Here is an 11349-nt window from a genome sequence, read left to right on the forward strand (position 1 = left end):
GTTTCCCAATCCACTATAAATTAATATGTTTAAACTAAACTAAACACTTATAGATAGTGTTATAGATTTTGACAGTGTTTGATAAACATTTCAATCAAACTCGTTATAAATAGCATATAGAAAATACCAAGAAATATTTCTTACACCATGCTGAAATTAGTTGTTATTTGGTATACATCATTTATCCTGCTTTACCCATAAGGGCGGCCAAGTACCTATCATGTAAAAACTCTTCTTCATTACTTAAAACTATTACCTTGCATTAACCCTAATATTGTTTAACTGACCCACTTCCAGAGATTTTATCTAAAACTTAAGTGCGAATACTTAAAAATCATGAGACAACTAAATATAAACTCGAACAAACATCGAACAAGAATATGTCTATAGTAAACGGATGTCCAACTCACACTATAATTGTGTAAGGTATGTTCACCTTGGGTAAAAACTATGTTAAAATATAACATGTGCAGTAAGTTTAAAGTTGTTTGGACTATAACTTCATAAAAACTACCGTGACCAAAAATGTAACCAAAACCTTTAACCTGAAGCGAGACAGATGGATGGACGAACAAACAACAGACCAAATAACGTAATGCCCTAGGTAGGGCAAAATAGAATATATAAAAAAGAAGATGTGGTATGATTGCCAATGAGACAACTATCTACAAAAGACCAAAATGACACAGACATTAACAACTATAGGTCACCGTACAGCCTTTAACAATGAGCAAAGCCCATACCGCATAGTGAGCTATAAAAGGCCCCGATAAGACAATGTAAAACAATTCAAACGAGACAACTAACAGCCCTATGACTGTCCAGCAACACTATTGAAAATAAAGTATCTATAGCAATTTCAGTTGAAAGAAATCTACTAAGTGTTATCAGGTGCGTCGGAAGGGTTATTATATACACTTTTATCACATCTTTTGACTTTGCGCAACCCACTAGTCAAAACTGGTAATGCTTCAAATACGGCATATATCCAAACTTATTTAAAGATGAAAAACTCTAAGTGAATTTCATTGCGTTTGATCAACATAATTTTCTAATGCATTTTGCATTTCGGTTGAAAAAGTATTAACAAAATTAACGAACTCTGAGAACAAATCTAAAAAGGTAAATCTAGTAAACCAGAAACACCCAAACACTCGACTTTTTTTCACAACGGAACGAGAGGAAGGCAACTGCCATATTCCTGACTTGGTATAGTAAATTTTTTTTATAGAAAATAGGGAGTTAAGCCTGGATTTATAGCAAGCTTATAATAATAAGCTCTTACTTAAAGTGCTTTGCACTGGATTGTTTTTCATACCCGTCTACGTTACACACGTTACAGATTTTGTTTTTATATGTTTGTTTGTGTGTATTTATGTTGCAGTTCAGTGTTGGTGTTTTTCTGTTGCCTTCCTCTTAGTTGACGTCTGAACCTCGGTTTAAGTTCGCAAGCCTTCAGTTTATTGTTTTTTTTTTAATTATTTATATAGTGTGTACAGTATGTAACTTTGCCTCATTTGCATTTCTGTCTTATCCCTATCAAAAAGAACCTTTGGTAAAATAAGACAACTAACAGTAATGATGATTGATGCACTTAACCATAAGTCCTTGAACCAATCATATTATACTTAACACATACACCTCACATTTACAATATATGGTACAAGGACAACAAACGTAAAGTCTTGTTTTATACGGTAACAATAGGGTCGACTCTTGTATGAATAATAGACAATGTTAAATCGTCAAAAATTGGTGTTTGACACTGAAATACAAAATATAAAACCATTGTTAGAATTCCTGAAGTCCAAATTCAGATGTATCTTGACTTGCTTTTTAGATGATCATTAAAGACTATAATGCATCGTGTTGATCCTTTTTACATCTATCAGCCGATGCGTTTTTACGTATTTATTTGAATTTCAGTCGTGTAAGACTGGTGTATGCATGCGCGCACCGCTCAACGTATTATGCGCCTTTAAATATATGTGCTTCTTGATTCTCAGTCTTTATTTCTACGTTTACATTTTTAAGGAGAAGACAACTAGATTTTTCAAAATAATTGTTTGGGAAGGAATATTCAGACCTGCAAATTTAGAGTGAACAACAAATTTATCTTGCCAAGACATCATGTCAATTGATATACTGACACTCAAGCTTCAAGGAACCATTGTGTACAAAGCGAAAATATCTATTTCATGTATTTGTCAACCAAATTCAATAAACCGGTGAAGCCACCATTGAAAATGAATATTATAAAGATTTAAAAACTTGCTTACATTGATTATTGCATGGATTATTTCTTTAGGAAATGTGTTAATGCTATAAATCGAAAATCGGACAGGCAATAATAGAACTTATTACAAAGACATTATTGAACATAAATGTTAGAGGTTAATATACAAAAAATAAAAAATGAAACAGTTAAGGAAAAATATGTATTCATGAACTGACATGTTTTTTATTTAACTGTAAAAAGACTTCTAGTTTTTCTGATATAATAATAACAAATCACTAACGTGTATTTCTGTTTAACAAAAATCCACCTAAAACAAATAATCAATTATCCTGTCTGCAACTGCTAAAATGAATGGTTTGCAATTCACCTACTTGGAATATACAATGATTTCCTTGACTGAAATGTTATGGCTAACATTTTAAATTACGTTGCAGTAAACAAAATGGTACAAACGAATATTTAAGTGTAATATTTTTGTGTGTATGTTATGGTGTTTTAATGATATTTATATATGTTGTATAATTATGTAATTATAAAAAAAAAGTAAAATCACAAAAATACTGAACTCAGAGGAAAATCAAATCGGAAAGTCCCTAACCACATGGCAAAATTAAATGTCAAACAATATCAAAAACGTCTTTTAATGTGTGTGTTTACAGTCTATCATAACTGTTTAAGAATTCTCTTTTATAAATTAATCTGTTAATATTATATTGAATGTGTTATATATCAAAAGTTTAAAAGACGTGACACTCTAATAAAGTGTTTGTTTGTTTGCACTAGTTCTGTAGTTAAAATGCTATTACCAAAGCATACATTCACGTGTGGTGTGCACTGTTATTAGCCTAGTATTTTTGATGACTTTTGGGAATTTCTGTAATTCAATTCTTATTGAAAACCAAAGGCTTAGAATTGTAATTCGATATTTCAAATACTCACATTGCAGGGCAGGCATTTTCACAGCTGAAGTTTAGAAATGATCTATATTCGGAATAAAACGGTATTTCTTGTATGAAGATATAATTACCCTTCATTGTCCCATATGAGATTACTCATAGTACTAGCAGTTTCTGACAGCTAGTTCAAAGCCAATAACAATCAATAAAAAAGTATGCGTCTAAGACAAAATACTCAATCAGTGCACATCAAACATCAAATGGGTTTAGCGTAAAGAAGTCATAAACAAAAAGAGGACAACTTGCACTTGTGCAATTCCAAAATACAGGAGTCAGCAGATTGTAGATCAATAAAAGTACATATGCATTTATATTGCATTTAATTTACTGATAACAAAATCAATAATTATACAAATTAAGAGAATATTCAAAGATCAAATGACAGTGTTAATTTGGTAATCTTTTAGAATAAGTTTATTTAAAGGATCGATAAGTTGACCAGGATCATTTCAATTTTTTCTTGTCACGTTAAACAACATCTCTGTAAAAAAGGATGTGCTACCCCGTTTAAAATAAGTTTTCTAAAGGTACATTTGAACAACCGAACTTCAAAACTAGATCCTTATACCTATATAAGTAAGAATTTAGTAAAAGTTAAAAGTAATATGTGGTAAACAAATCCCTGACTAAACAATTTACCAGTTATACACAGATTACGTTCGTTAAAATCGTAAACCTCACAACAGACACGGGCATAGGGAACGAGTTATGAAATAGAAACATCGTAAGATGGTGTCTGAAGGAACCTCATCATAAAAAAAAAGGAACATTAACGATAGGGAATGAAAGATTGTCCCCTTTGTCGTAATAGTGTGGAGTTTTCCGTTTAAAACTGACATATCTAAATCTAGGAAAGTACAGTTATTAGCGTTTACATTTGATTTAAAGTAAGTTTATTTGGGTAAATTTCGGAAGTATATTTATAAATAAAGGCAACAGTAGTATACCGCTGTTTAAAATTCATAAATCGATTGAGAAAAAAACAAATCCGGATTATAAACTAAAACTGAGGGAAATTATAAGAGGAGAACTACGAGACAACAGAAACACAACATTAAAATACAACGAACTATAACATAACAATGGCCATTTTCCTGACTTGTTACAGGACATTTTAATATAAAAAAAAAACCAAAATGGTGGGTTGAACTTGGTTTTGTGGCATGCCAAACCTCCCGCTTTCATGGCAATGTTAAATATAACATTAAAATGACAACATTACATGCTAGGACTACAATACAAATAAATGGGAGAACATGTAGGACAGAGAAACACACGAACAATAGTTAACAAAAGGTGACAGGTTTAAAATTTAAAATGTAATACGCCAGACACGCGTTTCGTTCACACAAGACTAATAGTTATCCAATGACGCTCTAATGACAAAAGTTCTTAAAAAGAAACGTTTTAATTATTTTTCGAAGATAACGGTAAGGGTTGTTGAATTTATCAGTTACATACTGTCCTTCAAATATTTGGATTTTAATTGTGATGTCCGTTGCTTTTAATTTAGAAACACATAAACCACTTATAGATAATGTTATAGATTTTGACAGTGTTGGATAAACTTTTCAATCATACTTGTTATAAATAACATTAGATAGTGTTATAGATTTTGACAGTGTTGGATAAACTTTTCAATCATACTTGTTATAAATAACATTAGATAGTGTTATATATTTTGACAGTGTTGGATAAACTTTTCAATCATACTTGTTATAAATAACATTAGATAGTGTTATAGATTTTGACAGTGTTGGATAAACTTTTCAATCATACTTGTTTTAAATAACATTAGATAGTGTTATAGATTTTGACAGTGTTGGATAAACTTTTCAATCATACTTGTTATAAATAACATTAGATAGTGTTATAGATTTTGACAGTGTTGGATAAACTTTTCAATCATACTTGTTTTAAATAACATTAGATAGTGTTATAGATTTTGACAGTGTTGGATAAACTTTTCAATCATACTTGTTATAAATAACATTAGATAGTGTTATAGATTTTAACAGTGTTGGATAAACTTTTCAATCATACTTGTTATAAATAACATTAGATAGTGTTATAGATTTTGACAGTGTTGGATAAATTTTTCAATCATACTTGTTATAAATAACATTAGATAGTGTTATAGATTTTGACAGTGTTGGATAAACTTTTCAATCATACTTGTTATAAAAACATATACAAAATACATGAAGACAGGTAGCATGTCATTTAATGTATCGTGTTGGTCCCTCTGCCATCTCTTAGTAAACTAGTTTGTATTTATTCATCTATTTGATTTAGTCGAGAAAGACAGGCACATCGTTCATTGTATTCTGCTTATTCAAGTTAATGTTATTCTCAGTCTTATTTTTTCGTATGCAGTGGAATTTTTAGAGTAAAATTCGCTGACTGCTAGATCATTTTTGTTTAGTTGTTTGATAAGATGTTGCTATTATCGGTTTTAGATATTAAAAATATATATGATTATTTTTATCATGTTTATGTTGCTTGTTATCGTGAAAATGTACCTTTAATGAAACATATTAAAATTTTCATTGTCTCTGTAAAACGTATTTTTAAAATTAATAGAATTGGTATAACTTAGAACCTGACGCGTTTTACATATGTCTACTGTGGAATTTATAGAAATAAGAAGATGTGGTATAACTCACATCGAACAGCAAGCTATAAAAGGCCATAAAATGACTATTGTAATTAATCAAAAAGAAAAAGACAACAATTACATCTTTTATCTCTAAAAAAAAACGAGAAACGAGAGTCAGTTATTAACCACTTCAAAAAACGACATTCACTGACCAGGCTCCTGACTCAGGAGAGGTGTAAACAAATGCAGATAGTTCAAAGGTTTTAGCAGACGCTAAAAGAGGGGCGAAAGATACCAGAGGAACAATCAAACTCATAAATCGAAAATAAAAGCATGGCTCAATAATAAAATGACAAACAGACAAATAATAGTACACAAGACACAACATAGAAAATTAAAGACTAAGCAACACGACTTCCACCAAAAACTGGCGGTGATCTCGTTAACCTTCACTCTAACTTGAAACAACAGTCTAACATGACACAAAAAAAGACACAATATAAAATATCAATTGATTCACTTTATTTTGGTTACTTTTATTTGTGATTTGTTTTGTCTCATTGACGCTTACATACCTCGATGCATTCATATTACAGTCAAGATTATATAATATGTTCCATCTATAATAAAACCAGTGATACATGACGGCAATTGCTACAGAATGAAATTTACAATAACACATTTGTATTCATCCATTGTGTACACAAGTTAAAATATTTTTTTCGCGCTTTGCCAAACAAAATGAATAAACCGGTCTAGCCACAGCTGAATATAACCTCTATCAGGATCTGTTTACTTTTCAAATGCCCATGAAATCTCACTGTTTCGTTTTTAATTTTGGCGTTTCGGGTTGTTCAGTCTTTGGTTATGCTATGTTGTGTTGTGTTTTGTATATACTAGTGTTGTTAGTCTTTACTTCGTTTTACACTTTTTGACATTGAGTTTATTTTAGACTTAAAAGTTTGAATGTACCCTTGGTATTTCCGCCTTACCCTCTAAAAGAAATGTTCTAATCTTATAATAACCTGTCAGTCGAAAGTCGGCCAGGCAATGTCAGAACTTATCACAAAGACGTTATTGTACATAAATGTTGGAAGTTAATATACAAAAAACTGATAAAGAAATAAAATGTATTTAATTACTAACATTTTTATGATTTATCTGTGTAAAGAAGGATAGATTATTGATGTCTGATTGATATTTATCACCAACGTGCACTTTTGGTTAAAAGAAATCGGTCTATTATCTTGTCTGCTACTGCTAAATTGAATAGATTGGAATCCACTTACTTGATAATAATATACAATGATTCATTGATTAAAATTTTTGTGGCTCCCATTTTGGATTTCGTTTATGTAAAAAAAACAACAGGAATATTCTACGTGCAAAACATGAAGTTGAACTATAATTCCCAAAGCATTCCTTGAAGTCTGATATGCAATGCTTTAAACTTGGTATCTTTACTGAATTTTGGTGAAGTTCTATGTATTTTTGAAAACGAGAGGATTATAATTGTAATTCGGCATTCCATAATGTCAGATTCCAAGGCATTTTCAAATCCGAAGTTTTTAATTGTTCTTTTCGTTCAAATTAATTAATGTCCTATATATTACAATGGTATCACTACTAATTAAAAACATGCATTAGAGACGAAACCTAACGGTAGAGAACGATAATCAAATAGTATTTCGACAATAACGTAATAGTTTAAGAATTATTATCATAGATGTATGCTTGTTACAAGCGGGAAATAACCGAGATTTTGATTAGTTGTTCATTGCAGTATATTGTAAGTATCAAAACGACTAAAAAAATCATCACACCAAAAAACAAAAGATAATTGTCACACAATAAATGAACACCCATATATATGTTCCAAAGAAAATTGTCACACCAATATGAACAGTAATATGTTCGAAAGAAAATTATCACACCAAAATGAACAGTAATAAGTTCGAATGAAAATTGTCTCACCAAAAATGAAAAGCAAAACGTTCAAAAGAAAGATGTCAAACAAAAAATTAACAGCAAAATGTTCAAAAGAAAATGTCACACCACATAAATGAACAGCTAAATGTCCAAAAGAAACTTGTCACACCAAAAATAAACAGCAAAATGTTCAAAAGAAAAAAATGTCGCGTCAAAAATGAACAGCAAACTGTTCAAAATAAAAATGTCACATCAAAAATGAACAGCAAAATGTTTAAAAGAAAAAAATGTCGCGTCAAAAATGAACAGCAAAATGTTCAAAATAAAAATGTCACATCAAAAATGAACAGCAAAATGTTTAAAAGAAAAATGTCACACCAAAAATGAACAGCAAAATGTTCAAAAGAAAACTGTCACATCAAAAATGAACAGCAAAATGTTTAAAAGAAAAATGTCACATCAAACATGAACAGCAAATGTTCAAAAAAAAAAATGTCACACCAAAAATGAACGGCAAAATGTTCACAAGAAAATGGTCACACCAAAAAAGAACAGCAAATATATACCAGACCATAAGCCTTCCTCCTTCTATATATAGCATATGTTATAAACAACATTTAGCGTCAATTAAAATTAGGTTGAGCGACAGTGTGGTAGTGTCTGTATGAACATTCTTAAAGCCACTAGTAGCTATGTAGATGGTTGTAGTCCAAGTTTTTGCAGTAACACGGCGCAGAATCAGTGCGGTCTGAATGTAATGCGTGTGGGCAAATATGTTTTTTTCTACGTTTCTCTTATATACCGAAGGCTTTATTCAGAGAGGAAGCTTTTGTTTTGTTGTCACATTCAACGTATCATCAATAAGTAAAATCCTAAAAATGCCGAACCCCGAGGAAAATAATTAACGGAAAGTCACCTAGTCAAATGGCAAAATCAAAAGCTCAAACACATCAAACGAATGGTAAGCAACTGTCATATTCATGACTTGGTACAGGTTTCTTCTAATGTAGAAAATGGAAGATTTAACCCGGTTATTTGGCTAGCTAAACCTCTCACTTGTATGACAGTCGCATCAAATTAAATACACTTCTTCAGATTGAATGTAAACGCAAAACACTGTGAATAGTCATTTATCCGCGGTGGAAACCAGATTTAAGAGATCTTGAAAATCTTAATTTACAGTATAAGATATCATTAGATACTATAATAATGTCTTAGATAATGGCAAAAAACTGCAAAATTTCCATTAAATTACTAACTCAGGGGCAGCAACCCAACAACTGGTTGTCGAATTTGTCTAAAAATTTCAGGGCATATATATCTTAATTTGATGAACATTTTTGCCACTAGTCAGATTTGCTCTAAATGCTTCAGTTTCAGAGATATAAACCAAAAACTGCATGTTAACCTATGTACTATTTTCAGCCATGTCCGCCATTTTGGTTCGCGGGCTTGGTCATCGGACACATCTTTTTAAAACTAGATACTCTTATGATGATTGTGGACAAGTTTGGTTACATTTTGTCTAAGCAGTTTAAGGGGAGAAGATATTTGTAAAAGATTACAAAAATTTAAGAAAAATTGGTAAAATTAACTATAAAGGGCAATAACTCCTGAATGGGTCAACTGAACATTTTGGTCATTTGACTTGTTTGTAGATGTTACTTTGCTGAACATTATTGCTCTTTATAGTTTATCTCTATCTATAATAATATTCAAGATAATAACCATGTTTTGTATAAAATGTGGACAAAATTGCTGTTTCAAAATTTCCATTTGGGAGCCTCCATGGGGGAAATCCCCCACAAATAGTGACAGTTGGCAGGTATGATATAAATGTAATCTGATGTTTGTCAAATCATTATACATTTCTATAGTTTATTTCCTTTTCCTTAGAAAATTGTCAAAATGTTGAAACAGAAAAGAAGAGGTGGCAGAAAAATATAGGTGTGTGCAGTGTCCAATGTCATTGCCTACAATGCAAAATTATGTTTAAAGAGAGATAACTCCAATTCAATTGCATGTTATTCTTAAACTGATTTCAGGGTAACACAAGCAACAGAATAACGAAACCCTATTACCGATATTTGTTTTTTATGTGCCACCTACGAAAGTAGAGGGGCATTATGTTTTCTGGTCTGTGCGTCCGTCCGGGCGTCCGATTGTTCGTCCGCTTCAGGTTAAAGCTTTTGGTCAAGGTAGTTTTTGATGAAGCTGGAGTCCAATCAACTTGAAACTTAGTACTTTAAAGTTAGTATGATATGATTCTTCTAATTTTAATGCCAAATTATACTTTTTACCCAATTTCACGGTCCACTGAACATGGAAAATGATAGTGCAAGTGGGGCATCCGTGTACTTTGGACACATTCTTGTTTAACTATGTTTCATAACAATTCTTCTCGACCTACAAATAACTAAAATTTTCTACAATGACCGGATAAATATCAAGGGCATCACAAGTGGTATGGAAGAGAATTCAACATTTATCTTGGTAAATCTCCAATTATTACATAATAACTAATGTTTTGGTGAAATTTTATATGTTAATTTGCAGTTATATCTGATTGAATTTTAACATAATCAAGAAAAATGGAAGCTGGGTAACACATCTATCGGTTTGATCAAAATCTTTCAAAAATTAAATATAAAGGTAAACAAGGTCCAGGACTGTCTATCAAATCCCTATTGCAAAGAAATAGCTATTATACAAAATATCACTAAGTTACATATCTAGTCTCTAACTATAAAAAAAAAGTGTCACACACTTTACTTAAGGAAGCTGGCTTGTCATGTTTTGGATTTTTTCGGAATCCTCTGGTTTTATCAATTTAAATGCCTGGAAAAAATTTGCCCGGTGACCCCCATTTTTCTTTTTATAAATATTTTACATGTATAATGATAAGCAATCTGTTAAAGTCTTATAAAATTTTAATTACTTTTTAACAGTTTTTGAGAACTTCAAATTGTCAATGATAAGGCTATGAAAGTCAAGAGAGAATATTTTCCCGTCAAAATTTCAATGGCATATATCTCGAAAACGAGCAGGGCGACCTATATATTTTTTTGCTCTTTGAATTCCTTTAATAACCCCCTATCTATATAAACTAGTGTTTTGAAAAGTTAATTACTTTGAAATTGAGAAGCGAACTCCCTAAATATTCACGCTCATTCGTAATCATGGAGAAAAGGATTATGTTAGGGTACATATTATACATTCCAATTTGAAAAATTAAAAGGGTAAAGGGGGGGGGGGGGTATAAAAAAGAAGATGTGGTATGATTGCCAATGAGACAACTCTCCACAAGATGCTAAAATAACACAGAAATTTTAAAACAACTATAGGTTACCGTACAGCCTTCAACAATGAACAAAGCCCTTACCGTATAGTCAGCTATAAAAGACCCCGAAATGACAATGTAAAACAATTCAAACGAGAAAAACTAACGGCCTAATTTATGTATAAAAAATGAACGAAAAACAAATATGTAACACATAAATAAACGACAACCACTAAATTACAGGCTCCTGAGTTGGGACAGGCACATACATACAGAATGTGTCATGGTTAAACATGTTAGCGGGATTCCAAACCTCCCCGGCCTAACCTGGAACAGTGGTATAACA

Source organism: Mytilus edulis, chromosome 14 (assembly GCF_963676685.1).
Source record: "Mytilus edulis chromosome 14, xbMytEdul2.2, whole genome shotgun sequence".
Classification (NCBI taxonomy): Eukaryota; Metazoa; Mollusca; class Bivalvia; order Mytilida; family Mytilidae; genus Mytilus; species Mytilus edulis.